At 37.0% G+C, this 19,581-nt stretch overlaps 1 long non-coding RNA gene across 1 annotated transcript in view; it reads left to right on the top strand.

Moving 5' to 3' along the window:
• Window positions 1–19,581, top strand: part of LOC112423832 (uncharacterized) — a 67,632-nt gene that overhangs the window by 1,330 nt on the left and 46,721 nt on the right. The window lies entirely within an intron of this gene.

Genomic DNA, 19,581 nt, shown 5'->3' with positions numbered 1-19,581 from the left:
GTTATAAACCAGGAAAGGACTCTTCCCACAGCAGGGATGACAGAAATATCAAGTTGAAGTTGCCTTTGTCTTCACGTACAAATGACCCAGTACTACAACACAGAAAGTATAATAATTTCATCTGAGGTTCAAGACAGCAGTAAGAGAACACCCAGCAGGCCTGTTAAAATTTTCTTTACTAACTCCCCAACTAGTTTCCTGTGATTTGCTCTCCCTTCTCTCAGTCTTGGTAAAACATGAAAGTTAAAGTTATTTTTAGAGTAAAGAGCTCTATGAAAATGGGCATTGGCCAATACTTTGTGAAATGTGTGTGTGTGCGCGTAGCTACTAAGATATCTGCAAAATAACTACAAATAATTAATTTGGGCTCTGGAATGTGATAATTATTATAAAAATCCAAACTATGGCCTTACTACATACCAGGCTATTAAGCTGTGATTTTTCTTGTTGGAGTCATTTTTTTTTTTTCTTTTTGGCTCTGGTTCTCTGTTACACCTTAGTTAATGGACTGCTCAGGCTGTCTGGGGGGATAACAATCATAGTAATATGTACCACTGAAAAGATTTCTGTTGTCTGTATATTTTTCAATGTTGGAAACTTAAAAGTACCAATTTCTGGAAGCATGTAAAACCAGCCTCATGTCATAGGCTTGTTTTTATGCTTAGCAATTATTTTTCTTTATAGCCATATAAGAAATAATTGTCGCATGTCCATTTATCTTGCAGTGAGACGTTTAGGCTGAGAAAGGCTAGTGGTCTGATAATACATTTTGGAGTGTTTCTAAAATTCTGTAAAAGATGGCTTCCAGTTTGGGAGTAAGATTTGAAGAATGCTGTTGCTTATGTATCTTGATTTGAAGTCTTGGAGAAAGAATATTCATATGAAAAATACTTTTTTCTTTTAAAATTTTGTGTCTATCCCTGCTAATAAACACTTAGGGACAAATGGGTGGGGCAAATGACTTCTTGTTGGACTCTACTGAGCAAATCAGTTAAGCTGTAACTTAAGCTGTGCCAAATTCTCCCAAAATGTAAACTATATTCTGTGAGAAGAGAAGCACTTTGGAGAAGCTGTATTAACCCTTTTGGTACATTGACCATTTCTGTTCCAAAGCATGAAACAGAAAACTAGTGATTTGAAAGTATGAGATCATTTCTAAAAGTTCTTACCTGACTTTTAAGAAACAGTTATGCCCCAGAGGCATCTGGCCAATTTGCTGCTCACTTCTAACAATTTGTTTTGCAAGAAAGACTATCTTTGAAAGATTTTAGTGCTAAGGAAATTTTATCTCCAAAAGCTGTAAAATGAAGATTAGGCATGGAATGTACCCTTGAACTTAAATCCTGGTTTATCAACTGATACATTTACAGGAAGTTCAAATTTGATTCAGTTGCACTTGGATGGAATAATTTGCTTCCTTTTTTATGAGAAGGAAAACATCATAGGCTTCCTTTGAACTGACTTCACATGCCATTACATAATCTTTCTCAGGGGAAAAATATGCGTTTAAATTTAAATTTTAATCCTTTTCTCTTTCTACTCATCATTTGGTCAGGAGAAACATAGGCTGGCAAATCGGCAAAACTGCCCATTCTCTTTTTTCTTCATTTCTAATTAGCACCTCCAGATGTTTTATTGATTTTGTTTGATGGTAACTACCACCACTTCAAACATTTGCCAACTTTCTATGCAAGTTGATGCCTTTTCTTTTTTTCATGGAGTCTGTCTTGCTCTGTCGCCCAAGCTGGAGTGCATTGGCACGATCTAGGCTCACTGCAACCTCCATCTCCCAGGTTCAAGAGATTCTTATGCCTCAGCCTCCCGAGTAGCTAGGATTACAGGTGCCTGCCACTACGCTTGTCTAATTTTTATGTTTTTAGTAGAGGTGGGGTTTCACCATATTGGCCAGGCTGATTTCACACTCCTGACCTCAGGTGATCTACCCACCTCAGCCTCCCAAAGTGCTGGGATTACAGGCATGAACCACCATGTCCAGCCAGGTGCCTCTTTTTTGATTTTACATAATTATCTCCATACCCTTTGTTGGCTGCTGATTGATTATTGTCTATCTCCTACCTATATGCTTACCAAAATCTGACTTTGTTTCATTAAATTTTAACTTTATTTCATAAAGTGAGCATTACCTCTCTTTGCTCATTCTAAATTACAGTGGTGCTGGCCTGTTATGTTTTGGCAGCCAAAGTGAATATAGCACTAGTGAGCTTGGTGGCTAGCTAAGAAGGTCAATAATAGTGATGCTAGGTGTTGCTGCTACCTTTACCTGGCACCAGCTGGGAGATGGTATATATCCTGGATGGTATAAATCCATTCAGTAATCAGAAGTCTTCCACGTGTTCAGTATACCCTAATGCCCTTTTTTCACATTTAATTCAGTGAATTGTAGATAAGATGCCACAGTGCTAAGATTTAAAGCTGGCAAATAACAACAGTAAAGTCTAGAGAAAGATTCTGCATGGTTCTTTGAATCCAAGAATTAATCTTGCATTTCACATGTTCCATTATACAGCTTTGAAAGCAGCCAAGCCTATGTGCTTGAAAGTCGGAGTTTACCCTAAGGTGTAAGTGGGCCAGAGAAAACTCAGGCAGACAAAGAGAGTTAAAAATTTTGCAAAGCCAGTTTAATGTCCTCCTAAATTTTCTAATACTAGAATAATTTTATTAGACCCTGTCAGTGTTAGGAAAGAGAGAGAAAAGGACTGAACGACTCCTGAGTCAGGTACCATGCAAGGACCTTTGCCTCCATTCTCTTGTTTCATGTATTTTCTCTCCTTTCTGTTGGCACTACTAAAGAAAGAGCTGCCACATGAAATGAATATTGTATTAGAAATGCATGCCAGAGGCTTTCCCCTGTAATAAAGTTTTAGAAAAACTGGCTTGAGTGATGACTATTCTGTATCTTAAAATAAAGCTTGAAAGCAAAACCTCCCAAGTTTTCCCAAAAAGAATAAATCTTCTAGGTTGTATGGGAGACCCCTTTAGTGCACTTACATGTTACATATAGTTTATTGATGGGCATAAAAAAATACAGGCCAACTTGCTGTCAGCCTCCTTCCTGTATGGAGGCACTGGAATCAAAGGCTCCTTTGGGTGATTATCTCTTTGGGATTATTTCCTTGTGGCAGGTGCTTTCAGTTTTGAGGAACCAAGAGTCGCAGGAAAGTACTGAGTGTGAATCCTGACTTTAGGAAGATGAAATATTTCCAGGCAATGAAGCATTTTAAAATAGAGACACAAAGTAATAGTTTGTCAGAATTGGATAGGGCTGAGGACCAAGGAGGCGGTAAATAATCACAAACTCTGTTCCAATGAGATGTCAGGGACAGTACTGCCCACCTAACCCTGCGTCCTGATTTGCCTCGTATTATTCCTTCCACTGAGTCACATTGCCATGAATGGTTTTTGCTGTTTGAATAATTATAGTAAATGTGAGAAAGTTTCTATTCTGTTATTCCCTATTTAGAATATATAACCATTGATCCCTAAATTATACAAAATGAGATAGACTTGAGCTGTCCTGGGATATAATGCTTAGAACCCTGTCTAAGATGGTTTAAGTAATGTAATCGCCAGAAGGACTTTGTTAAAATAGAAATCTCCTCTCTACCGTAGAAACCTGATGGGCCACCTGAGGGCCACTCATTCAACTAACATATCCCCAAATCTGCCCTCTTCTCACCGTCTCCTCTGCTAAACACTGGATCAAGTCACTCAAGTCACTCAGATGATAACAGTCTCTTAAAGGGTCTTTTTGTTTCCATTCTTGTCCTCTTAAAATCTATTGTCAATAAAGTGTTTCAAGTCATTCTCCTGCTTAAAATCTCTTAAAGCTTCTCATTGTGTTTAATATAAAATCCACACTTCCGATTGTGGCTTGGGTGACTCTGGTTTGCTTGCTACCCTTTAACCACGCCGGCCATGTCTGTGCTCCTCCAAGACACCACACCCGTGCCTCCCTCAGCACCCTTGCCTTGCTGGTTTTCCTGTTTGGATGTTTTTGTCTGGCTCTCTGCATGGCTGAGCCCTTAGATTTCAGATCTAAGCTCAACTGTCATTTTCATGTGAGAACTTTCCTGAGCATCCAATGAAGAATATTTTTGTTCCATGATTCTACTTTATTTATTAATAATAAAAAACAGTAGCTAACATTTACTATTTACTACATACCAGGCACTGTTATAAAGCCCTTTCCAGTTTAACAAATTTAGCCCTAGTAAACAATTTTATAAGGTAGAAAACTTATAGATGAGAAAACTCAAACACAGAGAAATTAAGAAACTTATTTAATTCATAAAATTAGTGTCCTACTCGTCTATTGCTGTGTAATACCCAAATTAGTGACTGAAGTTATTATTTCTCTTGGTTCTATGGGTTGACTGGACAGCTGGGTGGTTCCCACGTGGGGACTGTCACAGTGTTGCAACCAGAAGGCGTCTTACACGGCTAGAGTCATGTAAAGGCTGGACTAAACTGAAATCAAAGGGGACTTCTTCATTCACACATCCAGGCCTCAGCTGGGATGGCAGGGGCAGCTAGTTCTGGGCTGGCATCTCTCTCCAGACAGCCTCTCCATGTGGCTTCCTCAACCTGACAATCTTAGGTGGCTGAAGTTCTAACACAGTAGCCAGCTTCCTTCAGAGTGGGCATCCCACAAGACCCAGATGGAAGATGGAAGTCTTCTTATGACCTAGCCTTGGAAGTTATACAACGTCACTTCTGCTTCACTCTGCTGGTCAAAAGCGAGTTCTGGGGCCATCCCAGATTCAAAAGCAGGGCTTGTATAAGAGCATGAATACCAGATATGGTTCAGTGGGGGAAGTGGGGGGTTGGGTGGGGGTCATCCTTGGAAGTTGGTTACCACAGTGCATAAATGCCAGAGTCTGGACTAATACACAGACAATCTGACTCTTGAGCCTTCACTTTAAACCACCATGCTCTAAAATTATTATTTTTTAAAATTTTATTGACTTTGTTATTATCTCTCTGCCAACCCCTCTCTAACTATAATCAAAGCTTCATGAGTATAGGGACGTGATGTGTCTTGCTCAGTTGGGTACTCAGAACCTAAAGCAGGGCTAATATATAATATGTACTTTATAGTTGTTGAATGAATGAATGAATATCTTATCTTTTTAAAAAATTACTCAGCTCCCAATGTCAGGTATTTTAGATTTTCACATTTGGAAGGTACACTGTAAACTGTAAAGTATAATAATTATTTAGGGTACTAACAAACCTTCAAAACACAGTGGCTCAGACAAGCCACAGATTTACTTTTCTCTTTCATATCAGTGCAGACCTAGGCAAGTGGGTGACTCTGCTCCGCAAGGACACCCAGGGATCCAAGTTTTTTCTACCTTGTTAGTCTGTCATCCTTTGGGGGTGACATATCTGAGTGAAGCCAGCTTACCTTCACCAGCCCTGAGGAGGTGGGAAAAGAGGATGGGGGGCAAACAGATTCCTTGTAATAATGGGATCTGAAAGTTACACATATAAGTTCCACCCCCATCCATTGGCTTCTTTAGCTTCAGGGGAATTTGGAAATATGGTTTCTAAATATGCTGTGCTAAAACTTAGGGTTAGGGGGAATCTATTAGAAAAAAGAAGGGGAGCCTGTTCACAGAATCTGCCAGTGTATTTATAGCATAAATGATAAAGTTAACTATAATGTAAAGACCTGAATCTTTTGTTTGACCCTGATGTAAAGTTTACTTTCTGTATAAGCTAGCTTTATTGTTTTTATGCAGATGACAGTTCTCTGTGAAATTATAATTAGTCAAAATCTAGTGCTAATGGGCTTCAGGTCTCATTTGGAGCTCAGAATCAGTTGAAAAACATTTAACAACTCACCTCTGGCTACATGTTTGAGGTCACACACCAATGTGAGGCATTCCAACGAATGTTGTCATTAACTTACCTTCAAAATAAAAGCTTTATAAAATTACTACTTTTGAGGCTAGACCAGTAGAAATGTATAGGTTATATTTACTAACAATCATTGGTACTCACTAAAGCCCTCCAAGTTGTTTTACAAGAGTTGAGAGCAGCTCTTTAAAAAAAATTGCTCTGTCACTCAGGCTGGAGTGCAGTGGCACAATCTTGGCTCATTACAACCTTAGCCTCCCAGGCTCAAGCGATCCTCACACCTCCTCTTCCCAAGTAGCTGGGACTACAGGTGTGTGCCACTATGCGTGGCTAACTTTTAAATTTCTTGTAGCGATGAGGTCTCATTATATTTCCCAGGCTGGGCTCAAACTCCTGGACTCAAGCAATCCTCCTGCCTTGACCTTCCAAAGTGCTGGGATTACAGGCAGGAGCCACCACACCCGGCCTGACATATTTTCAAGGTTTGATAGTAGGGTGCTGTTCTAGTCAGTTTAGGCTGCCATAACAAAATACCGTGTGGCTTAAACAACAGAAATCTGTTTTCTCACAGTTCCGGATGTTGAAAGTCCAAGATCAGGGTGCCAGCACGATTAGGTTGTGGTGGGGGCTCTCTTCCTAGCTTTAACTTTAACTTCATTTAACAGCCTCCTTCTCACTGTGTCCTTATGTGGCCTTTCCTCTGAGTGCATAGAGAAAGACAGGCAGAGAGAGAGAGAGAGAGAGAGAGAAAGAGAGAAATCTCTTCCTCTTATAACATCATTGGCCCTATTGAATTAGGAACCCCCTTTAAGACCTCATTTAAGTGTAATCATCTCCTGAAAGTCCTATCACCAAATACAGTTACACCGGGGGATGGGACTTCAACATGAATTTTGGAGATTCACAATTCAACCCATAAAATTCACTATTAGAAATTATAACCAAACAATGTTTTTGTTTTATTATTATTCCCAACTTTCCGCCTATTCAGGATTAAGAGAAGATGTGCTTAGGACTCTTCTCTCGTTTGAATATTTACTGTAGATTTTATACCATTGGCAATAATGGCAACAACAATAATCCTCAAGCATTGGCTGTCTTGATTTTCCTTTTTGAGGAATCATTAGGATGAACTGTACATCTAGATTCATGATCTATGATGGGGGCGGGGAGGTCATCTGATTCTCATTCCTAAAATTTGCAGAGAGAGGAGGACTATTCTTTAGTTAGAAGCTCTAAATGAATTTTAAAGAACCATTAGTAGAAGATTTTAGGAATTCTTTATCTAGGGCATTTGAGTATACCACACTGCTCCCACACAGCAATAGACATGGGTTAGATCAATTTACTAATAACATTTGCCAAATGATTTTGGTGGGTTACTCCATAGACAAAACAAACAGTTGATGGACTGCACTGGGGTCTTTTCAACTGGTCACTCTGACATATTTTGGATAAAGCCAATATTATTTTAAGCTAGAATGTTAAGCAGATACTACACTTCTTCCTCTCACATGAATAAGTGAATTCTTTTTCCTCTCAATCTAATTGCAAAGCCATCTACAGTGAAATAACTTGCCCAGGAAGGATAGGATTCACACTTCTCAAATGAATTTGAGTGGAAGAGTAAACTAAATGTTGGATGGAAAGTATAAAGCTTACATCCTATCAAATTTTAAAACATGAAAGTCCTTAATAGAATTATGATTTTCTGTTCATTTTATATTTTTCTCTTAAATTATTGCAGTGGGAAAATACTCCTGGACTGTGAACCAAAGGACCAGGTCCAAGTTCTGCTTATACATGTAACTAGTTGCATGAACTTGGACTGAGCCCTCTAACTTCATTGGGTCTCAGTGTCCTTTTTAATGTGCTGACAGCAGGGATGGGTTCCATAGGGTTAATTGAGATGATGCATACAAAGGGATTTTGTTTAGTGCTTAACATGTAGTAAACATTTATAAATACTGGTGGTTGCTGTAATGGTAGTTGTTGCCATCTCTTAGGCCCTTTTTAACAGCAACATTCCATTTTTTTCCATTTCCATTTTTGGCTAGGGGTAAGATTTTATAGACTATAGCAGGGATAAGATTTTATAGAACATAAGACTTTCAGCAATAACAAGATAATAATAATAACTCAAAATGAGTAAAAGATGATAGTCATATGTTTGCATCCTGAAAAAACATAGACTTGCATTGGATCTTTTATGGAAAATGGAGCCAAATTTGCTATTGCTGATGAGGGAAGCCCTCAATCAACAAACCAACCAAATAAACAGAAATGCTTTTTAAAATGATGCTGTTGATACTTTGGGAGGCTGAGGTGGGAGGGTCACTTGAAGCCAGAAGTTTGAGACCAGTCTGGGCAACAAAGTGAGATCCTGTGTCTGTGAAAAATAAAAAAATTATCTGGGTGTGGTGGCGTGTGCTTGTAATCTCAGGTACTCAGGAGGGTGAGGCAGGAGGATCACTTGAGTCCAGGAGTTTGAGGCTGCCGTGAGCTCTGATTACACCACTGAACTCCGGTCTGGGTGGCAGAGCAAAACGCTCTCCAAAAAAGAAAAATGATGCTATTGAATAAAAACTTTAAACTTTTAGAAAGAAGGAATAAATAATCCATGCCTCTCTAATAATAATATTTACATATGATTTCCCATTAAATGGGGGCAGATAATAGAATCATTAAGCATCCATTTCAGTTTCACTTAAATATATACATTTTATTTTAATTTTCATATATGCATTCATATTCATATATATTTTCAAGTATTAAAAATCACCTGAGAACCAAATCAGTTATTGCATGTATTGTTTATCATTTTGTCTTTAAGAAGAAATTTTAAAAATTATAGTATATTGTTATGTCATAAAAAGCATTGAAAGGCTTAAATGTTTCACCTTCAATTTTTCTATTTCTACCAAGTGACTCTACTTGATACCGATTATTTTGCATCCTTTTCTCCCCCTTTAATTATCTTTTACAAAATGTTCAAAGTCAGTATCTTAATGATGAATAATCTTAGAATAACTGTAGTTTATCTCCTCATGCCTTGTGGACTTTTATCCACTAGATAAAAGCTTCATGGACTTCCCAAGCAATAAAGAATTAGCCTTAGAAATTTTACATAAACCATTTAGGTTAGGCAGCATTTCCATTTTTCCCCCTTATTTTTAAATAACTTTTCTCACTGTGGAAGAGACTCTTGATCTGACAGATGTCTTTTCTTTTCCCCTTGGGCTCTTTCAATTTGTGTTGTAAATTTTTAAAAAATCCTTAAAAGACAACATGAATTTAATATGCTTGGTAAGATGTGTTCTTTTTTTTTCTACAAAAATTAAACATTGACATATAAAAACAACTCACGTTGTAAGGGGCTTCCATCTTTCATACTGAAAGTGTTACTGACACATACCATGTGAAACGAGTTAGAGAGTAATTTTATCTCAAAGCGTCTACAGATTTTTTTTGTCCTTCACCTATACAAAATGACAAATAGGAATAAAACATTCTTTATCACATCCTAGAATACTCGTGAATTTTTATATCAAGTGACTGATGTCTATTTTTCAAAAAATATTGTTTTCGTGACATGAAAGAAAAATGTAGTATACACCAGGCTGATGGCTGTTTGTAAGATGGCAGCATACTTTGTCATCCCACAGATTTTTTCGACAGGAAAAATGTTGAGAGGGACGATATCTTTTTTGACTGCTTGTTTCTGAAATGTTAAATAAGCTACATTAACATGCTTCACTTACATTGTTTCTAAATATGCAAAACCATCAGAGGAATTTTCGTCGTTAGGATAATCCATGCCAATTTTTTTTCTCCAAAAATATAAAGATAACAGACAAACTGGTATTTTGGGAAAGAGCTTAAATTATCTAAACAATTGCCTTCCTTCCTCCCTCTGCTTCACAATCATTGTAAGTTCTTAAATATTCTAAAATATTTTAGCTTTCTTTTCTCATATTTTAATTTTTGGTCTGGGCCAGATTGAGGTAAACATGCTCTGTTTCACTTACAATTACATCCAAAATAGTGGGATCACTTTGTCCAAATCATCTTTTTATTTCTAGTTTCCATAGTTGATTTCCTTTGATGACATGCACAATGTTAACTTCAGTTAACAGCTACCACTCCACAACCAAACTCGACTGAGAGTTGTAAACTTGTGGAAACAAAAAAACTTAAATGCCTCTGACAAAAGGGAAAAGGAGTTTTAAAAAGGTGGGCAAGGCAAAAGTTATCATGAGGGCTGTGGGTAACTCTACAGTGTAAGTAGCTATTGACCTGTCTACCAAGTTACTGAAACCTCTCCCCAAGCTCCAGGAAGGAAAATAAAGTGTTAGTAGAAGTTTCCTGTAATCCTTCCTCATTGTGACATAAGATCCCTTGGGAAATCTGCTGCTGTTGTTGGATTTCTCTGCTTCTATGTGGAATAGTGGTTATCTTTCCAACGCCATATTCTAGGCCCCTTAGCGAGTGGTCCAATTCATTCTTACTCAGATACCATCTTCATCAGCAGGTCTTCTCAAATTGCTGTGTTTTTAAAATTCTACTTTCACTTCAATATGGGCACATAAACAGAGTGTGTAAATATTACAGTTTAGCACTGGAGCTCTTTCTTCAAAATGGCAAACAGCGTATAGATTGCATTAATTGACTGAAAAGAAAAAATTAACCAGACTTAGTATTTTAGGGATATTATGACAGAATTTCACTTTTTAGCAGCTTTATGGAAGTATAACTTGCATACCATAAAATTACCTCTTACAATTCAATGATCTTAGTAAGTTTTTAGAGTTGTGAAACCATCACTACAGTCCAATTTTAGACCATTTCCATTACCCCAAAAGTTCTCTCCTGCCCATTTGCAGTTAATCCTCACTTACCTAGCCCCAGGCAGTCATTGATCTGTTTTCTGTGTCTAAACATTTGCCTTTTCTAGACATACTATAGAAATTATAAAACACATGAATCAGAGTATGTAATCGTTTGTGTCTTCTTTCTTTCACTTAACATGTTTTTGGGGTTCATCTATATTATGGCATATATGTATGTGTATTTTGTTCCTTTTAATTGTTGCATGGTATTCTTGCATTTCAATTTTTAACCAGATATTTGGCATATTATGGAAACACAGATTCAGCTAAAGGACAGCAGTTTTGACTTTAGTATTAAGAACTATATATTAAGTGTTTTAAAGAGAAACAAAATAAGTACTTTCCTTTCACTTCTGAAAACCACAGTGGAGTGTGATGACTACTTCTTCCAGTTCTTACAACACTGTAATTTGTTGTGGGAAGGTTATAATAGATAGACCAACTTTTTCTTTCTATCAGTAATTCCTGAGAAAGAAACTATGTTACTACCATGATCTTTTCATGCAGACACTGGCTTGGATATATTATTTCCGCTTCTATTCTGGGATTGCGTTAGGTATGAAGAAGGAGGAAAAAACTGAACAACAATACAAGATAGAAAGCAAAAGCTTAATATTATGCACCAGGGATATTGAGACAAACTACAGCTATATTCAACATAATGGATGAATCATAGAAATGTGCTTAATCATAGGAATATTGAATGAAAAATCAAGCCATAGACTACATACAATATGATTGTATATTGTATATTGTGTGTGAGAAAACTATATAAAAACATAAGGGATTGTTGAAAACAAAATTCAGAATGTGATTTTATCTGGGATTTCAGGGGTATGTGATTGGAGGAGCACAAAAATAGATTTATAGGTGTTGGCAATGTAGTTTTTAGGTGTTGAATGGTGGTTCTGGGTGTTTTAAATGAATGGTGGCTAAGGTGTTTGTGTGGATCAAATATTGTGTAATTTTGTACTTGTATGATATGAAACCATGAAACTCAATATAACCTCAGAAGTTTTATAAAATCATTAATTATACCTTCTGGAATAATGTAGAAACTGATTTATATTTATGATGATGATAGCCATTCTTTCATAGTACTGAATTATTTCCATTGTTAACATTCAAAAGAAAAGCTACAGTCCACTCTCCAGCCATATGCCAGGAAGAATAAACTGTTGAAAGTGGTAACTTCAGTGAGACCAAACACTTTTTTTACCCAGTTGACTGAATATATTTGGGGTTTACCACGTTAGCCTTTGGGACTGATTGTTAAGTTATTTTTTCCATTCACCTTTTGAGATTTTTCACTACTCATTAAGCACCTCCATTAGAGAGGAGGGAAAGGGAAGGAGAGGAGGTGAAATTCAAAACGCTCAATGTTATTTCAGTGTTGGTTAGCAAGCTGTACTGGTGAGAGTTATGGGACAGACACCGAAATTAATAGCCATACCAAATACTTTGGATTATCTGTGAAACTCACTATCTATTGAAAGGTGTTCTTTAAATAGAGTTACAAATAAAAACAGCCCTTTTGGATGGGTTCTGCATCAAGTGACAGAAAACCCATTTTGACTTAAGAAAGAAATGGGGAATTTATTGGCCTGTATAGGTCAAAAGTCCAAGGATATAGTTGCCAACTATAGAGCTTAAATTATTAGAAATCAGTCCACATTTCTCTCTGCCTTCTTTTTAATCTTTATTTTTCGAGAGAGACTGTCACCTGTTGCCCAGGCTGGAGTGCAGTGGCACCACCACAGCTCACTGCAGCTGCCTAGGCTGAAGAGCAGTGGTGCGATATTGGCTGACTGTAGCCTCAACCTCCCACGCTTAAGCGATCCTCCCACCTCAGCCTCCCAAATAGATGGGACTACAGATGCACGCCACTATGCCTGGCTAATTTTTATATTTTTTGTAGAGATGGAGTTTCGCCATATCAGCCAGACTGGTCTCAAACTCCTGGGTTCAAGCGATCTTCCCACCTTGGCCTCCCAAAGTGCTGGAATTACAGGTGTGACCCACTGTGCCTGGTCTTCTCTGCCTTCTGCTGGTTGACTTCTGTGTCAGGCTCCAAACGGCATTAGAGTCACTGCCTGATGGTCCAGACCTCCTCCCAGGCATAGCCTTGGTGGGAAGAAGAGGGAATGCTCTTCTCTTTCAGCTCCAGCAAAAGGTTTGCAGCTGTGAAAGGCCCACTGGACAGCACAGACTTAAACCTGAACAAATCTGTAGGTTACTTGTTCTCTCTACTCTTTCCCCCAGGCACAGATGAATGTTTTCATGTCATATCTTTGACCCCCACTTTCACCTATACTAACTCTTGTGATCAGAATTTTTTCTTTCCCAGTATTCTGAGCTTGCTTTTGTAAGGCCACTGTCACATTTCTAATGAAAAATACCAATGGCCTTTTTCTTGGTTTTCATCCTTTTTGTTTTTTTCGTACAGCATTGGTAGCTGGCTTATTATTGGTTTATTATAAACATTTTATAGTGTTTACCACCAGTTTACACAAAGAATGCATAAGTATATTTTTTATGGTAAAGCTTCAAATAAAGCAGAATCAAAATGAGAAAGTTTCACTTCACACTGCTGTCCTACGCTCCTTTTTTCTCCATGTGGTGGCCAAGCTTGAAGTCCACCAAATACTTGTAGTCTATGAATATCTATCATCTATCAATATAGATATATAGACATGTTTGTGAGTATATATTTTACATATATTTTATAATGTTTTAAATTTTCTTGTTACATATTTGGAAACTTAACCACACATATGTTATTCTGTGATTTAATAATAGGGCTTGGAAATCTTTCCATGGTAGCAAGCATAGGATATTACACAACCTTTCCCAATGGTTGTGTAATATCCTGTGGTATTACATCATGATTTAATCATTTCCTGATTGATAGGCATTTAGGTTAACTTTTAAAAATGTTATTTCAAATAATGCTATATCACTTTCCAAGTCTTTAGTTAGTAGTTGTACATGTATGGTTGTCCAATTAGGTTTTTCTTCTGGATTTAAATCCTGCAGTTCAGAAATGAATCTTCAAATGCTTTCTGGTCATTTCCTTATGCACTTGTCTCACAGGCAGCATGCTCCAAGCTAAGCTCTTTACTTTCTCTTTCAAACTAACTGCTACATGTCAGCATTGATCATTGATGAGAAGGAAGACTTGGCTATTTGATAAGAAGAAATAACTGGGATTTCAATGAAATATTTGAGAGAATTTTGATTGAATTAATTTGAAATCATTACTGAATGTTAGGTATTTTGTTAAATTATAAATTTTGATTTATTAGTTGTATAAGTAGGGTTTGCATTAATAAAACCATAATATCAATAAGTTGATCAATATAAAAAGTACAAACAATAGGAATTATTCCTGTCCAAGCAGGACTCTCCTTAAATATATAAAATAATGTTATCAATACCTATAACAACTCATGTTTCTTGCCTGCCCCTCAAGCTCCTTTTTCATTTAGCAAATATTTATTAGTACCTTCCATGTATCAAGTAATGTACAAGAATCTGTGGACTTTTATGGTTTGCATGTCTCTTGTTCATCTCCATTTCCATCTTATTCTTTGGGTTGAAATACAAGGCACAGCATCTTGTTTCAGCCAGCAGGCTGTACTTGCAAGCTGCAAATCAACAGATGAAATGCTGAATGGGCATTTATTTTCTCCTTTCATTTAACGCACATTTTGAACTGTCATATTTTCCTGTTTTAGTCTGTTTTATTAATTTAGATTTGTGCCTTAAATAAAACAATTGAGTTTTTTTGGCTGCAAAATAGCCAGGTCTGAAGCAAAAGGGGATCTTTAGTTTATAGTGACCTTTCTCTTCTTTCAGTGAACTAGCTGCTGGAGGGAAATGAGTGTCTATGAAAGGCAGAATAGTACAGCTAGGTTTGGTGCCAGATGAATGGATCATTCTGCTCCTTTCTGGCTGCATGAGCTTGGGCATAATTAACCTATGTAGCTTCATATGCTTGTTTTGAGAATGATGTGAGGTTGTACAAATACACACACACAAAAAAAATTAGCACATTTTAAGTACTCAATAAGTATTAACTCATTATTACATGCTCTATTTGTGTTTCCTGTATGTTCCAGTTTAGAGGTCTTTTTCTGCCATTTTTTAAAGTAAAATATATTATTTCACTTATTTAGATATATACCTTAATCTAAACTTTCTAGAGAAATCATCATTCTCTGTATAATGTGAACTTTTAATGAATTGTCAGCTATCAATCCCAATTCTATGTGCTTGAGCAAACAAAGTTACCATGGAAATCTCTATATAACAAAATGATTATAAAACCCATATAATTTATGTATTTTAATAAACAATGACTAAAATGTGAATTTCAAGGCAATCAAAATATTTGAGATTTTAAAATACTTGAATTTTTGCTATAAAAGAATTAGATCCACAGTGTTGTCATAATTTTGGTAAAACTACGGAGCTGTGTTATACATGTGACAGATATAAAAACACCGTTCTACATTTAAAGAAGTTAAAAGCAAAGAAATATATTTGAAAAATCTGAATCCCATGCCTCTTTAATGGCCATATTTCACTGTGATAATATTATACTTTACAGTTCTTCAACACATTTGGTAATTTCATACAAATATAAACTTTATATGATCCTTTGTAACAATTCTTTCTGCATCTGGTGTTAAGTATTTACAAGAGTGCAAGCTCATTTCTCAATATTAGCCTCCAAAAGTATTGTTTTCATATAAAAGGTGGTAAAATAATTTGTACCAAGTTGCACAGAATTAGCTGTTTTATATTCACTAATTACTTGCTTATTAAAAGCAAATTTAGCAATTCAAAAAACCCTGTAATTTGAAGGAAAAGATTTACTGTGTACCAGGTGGGTTGAGGGCTTTACATGCATCATCATATTCAATCTCATAATAATGTGTCTAAGTAGATAATATCTCCCTTTACACACATAAAACCAGTACTTAGTAAGATTGTTTACTCAAGTTCATTCTTTCAAATCAGGAAGAAGCTGATGAAATCCAAGTCTTTCTGAGTGATATTTCTCCATTGCCTCACACCACTTCCTAATTATCTGCTTGTTGTAGAAATATTTCTTAGTAGAAAAACTTCCAAATTCCTTTATTTGTTAGGGGGACTGATGTTCTCTCAGAGATGGACTCTTGGATCTTTATAGAATTGTTCAAACTATTTCATTTTTATTTTATTTTACTTATTTATCAACAAAATTTTAAATATTTATGTATTTATTTTTTAGAGACAGGGTTTCACTCTGTCACCTAGGCTGGAGTGCATACTGCAGCCTTTAACTCCTGGGCTAAAGTGATCCTCCCGCCTCAGCCTCATGAGTAGCTAGGACTATAGGCACATACCACGACATCTAGCTAATTTTTAAATTTTTTGTAGAGACGGTGTCTTGCTGTCTTGCCCAGGTTGGTCTTGAATTTCAGTCCTCAAGTGACCCTCCTGCCTCAGCCTCCCAAAGTGCTGGGATGCCCAAACTATTTTAGGGACTTGGCTTAGTATCTTTGTAACATGTGTAGATAGCTACTAATTGCATATATATATATAAACTTATTAATTATGTCTCTATTTACTTGAGTTTAAAAATTGAGATACTCCTGTTCCCAGGGGAACAGTCTTAGTCCGTCCAGGCTACTATAACAAAATGCCCCAGACTGAGTAATTTAGAACCAATAGAAATTTATTGCTGACAGTTCTGGAGGTTGGAAAGTCCCAGATCAAAGCATCAGCAGATTTGGTGTATTTTCCTCATAGATGACACCTTCTGTGTCCTCATGAGGCAGAAGAGGCAAGGAGGCTCCCTCTGGCTACTTTTATTAGGGAACAAATCCCATCCATTAAGGCAGAGCCCTCATAACCTAACCACCTCCTAAAGGCCCCCTCTTAATACTATTGCATTGGAGATTAGGTTTCAACATATGAATTTTGGGGAGACACAAACATTAAAACTATAGCAAAAACCAATACTGGTTTTTGGTGGGAGATAGACGGAGTGTGGCACATATACTTATTTATTTAGTGTTTTAAATATATAGAAATGAGTAGTGCCTTCAATGTGTTTTCTCATGGTTTAATATTATGAAAAGTTACTATTACCTGCTATGAAGGTGAAACTTGTTTTTGTAGATAATTTTCTGAGTGATCATATTAGTACTAAAACTCACTTATAAGACCAACGTGATAGATAGGAAGTACAGTATAAAGAGTATAGACTTTCCTGGAGTCAGACTGCCAATGTTTGAAACCAGCTTGTTTTGCTACTTCCTCACTAGAAAACCTACTTGAGCTCTCTGGGCTTCGATGTCTCCATCTGGAAAGTAGGGACACCAACAGTTCCTATGGTGAGGATTAAAATACATATAAACTCTGCTTTGGAGAGCTTGGCACATAAAAGGTATTCAGTAACTCAGAGCTGTTTTCATTAGGTTCTTTAGTAGTTAGCCAAATCTCGTAAAGACTTACACAAAATATTTTACCGAACTGCCATTACTTAGATCAATAAATGAGAACTGAGCAAGATCACTGTTCTTAAATGTTAAAATAAGATTTAAGTTAGAAAAGAGAAAGGGAAAATTATCACAGACAATTAGGGAATCAGAAACATTTGAAGAGATTAATTACTAAATTACTTTAAAGAAATTTCTCCTTAAAGAGTAAACACCGATTATTTTGGAGAAAAATATGATATAGCAAAACTTAAACTAGAAGAGACAAAAAAAAAAAAAAAAGGAAAAGAAAAGAAAAGAAAAAACCCTAACAGTTCTTAGAAGAATTGAAAAGCTGTCAAGACTTTCCACTGTCCCCTCATCAGAAAAGCAACAAGCTTAGATGTTTCTTTCATGGGATTCTATCTCTAAGGAACTGATAACTCCATTATTACTTATACAGTTTCAGAGGATAGAGGGAAAATAAAGTTTCCAAATTATTTTTATGAAGTGTGTATAACATTGATACCAAATGTTAAGAACGCTAGTGCACTTGAACCTGTGCATACGTATACCCAACCATCCACCATATCCAAGAACTGTGGCCTATTTTCATCTAAATCTTTGCAAAAATCCTAACCAAAATATTTATAAAAAGAATGAAGCAACATATGAACAGACTAATATGATACATATAAGTACATTTATACAATTTTATGTGTATGAAAATGATGTTTTAGTATCAGGCACTCTACTATCTATTAACATACTCATTATATTCATATGTCAGGAAAGTCACATAGTCATTGCTATGGTCTGTGCATTAGTCAGGGTTCTCTAGAAGGACAGAACTAATGGAATATATATATATATATATATATATATATATATATATATATAAGTCTATGTGTATTTACATATATATATGTATATGTGTATCTGGCCCTGATGCCTTCGCTGTATATGTATATGTGTGTATATATATATATATATGGGAGTTTATTAAGTATTAACCCACATGATCACAAGGTCCCATAATAGGTTGTCTGCAGGCTAAGGAGCAAGGAGAGACAGTCCAGGTTCCAAAACTGAAGAACTTGGAGTCCGATGTTCAAGGGCAGGAAGCATCCAGCATGGGAGAAAGATGTGGGCTGGGAGGCTAGGCCAGTTTCTCTTTTCACATTTTTCTACCTGCTTATATTCTAGCCATGCTGGCAGCTGATTAGATTGTGCCCACCCAGATTAATGGTGGGTCTGCCTTTCCCAGCCCTCTGACTCAAATGTTAATCTCCTTTGGCAACACCCTCACAGACACACCCAGGATCAATACTTTATATCCTTCAATCCAATCAAGTTGACTCTCAGTATTAACCCTCACAGTCTGGCTCTGTGTCCCCACCCAAATCTCATCTTGAATTGTAATCCAAATTGTAATCCCCATGTGTGGGGAGAGGGACCTCATGGGAGGTGACTGAATCATTGGAGCAGTTCCCTCATGCTGTTGTCATGATAGTGAGTCAGTTCTCACAAGATCTGATGGTTTTGTGAGGGGTTCTCCCCCTTTGCTGTGCACTTCTTTCATTCTTCTCCTTCGAGATGCCATGTGAAGAAGGACGTATTTGCTTTCTCTTCCGCCATTATTATAAGTTTTCTGAGACCTCACCAGCTCTACGGAACTGTGAGTCAATTAAACCTCTTCCCTTTATAAATTACCCAGTCTCAGGTATTTCTTTTTTCTTTTCTTTTTTTTTTTGAGACAGAGTCTCGCTCTGTCTCAAAGCGAGACAGAGTTGGAGTGCAGTGGCGCATCTCGGCTCACTGCAAGCTCTGACTCCAGGTTCACGCCGTTCTCCTGCCTCAACCTCTTGAGCAGCTGGGACTACAGGCGCCCACCACCACACCCGGCTAATTTTTTATATTTTTAGTAGAGACAGGTTTCACTATGTTAGCCAGGATGGTCTCGATCTCCTGACCTTGTGATCTGCCTGCCTCGGCCTCCCAAAGTGCTGGGATTACAGGCGTGAGCCACCGTGCCCGGCCAGGTATTTCTTCATAGCAGCATGATAATGGACTAATACAGTAAATTGGTTTTGATAGAGTGGAGTGCTGCTATAAGGATACCTGGAAATGTAGAAGTGACTTTGGAACTGGGTAATAGGCAGAGGTTGGAACAGTTTGGAGAACTCAGAAGTAGACAGGAATATGTGGGAAAATTTGGAACTTCCTGGAGACTTGTTGAATGGCTTTGACCAAAATGCTGATAGTGATATGGACAATGAAGTCTAGGCTGAGTTGGCCTCAGATGGAGATGAGGAACTTGTTGGGAATGGGAGCAAAAG

The sequence above is a fragment of the Macaca nemestrina genome, chromosome 5 (genome assembly GCF_043159975.1).
Source record: "Macaca nemestrina isolate mMacNem1 chromosome 5, mMacNem.hap1, whole genome shotgun sequence".
Lineage (NCBI taxonomy): Eukaryota > Metazoa > Chordata > Mammalia > Primates > Cercopithecidae > Macaca > Macaca nemestrina.
The sequence above is the reverse complement of the archived record's forward strand: the minus strand, read 5'-3'. Positions and strand labels throughout refer to the sequence as shown.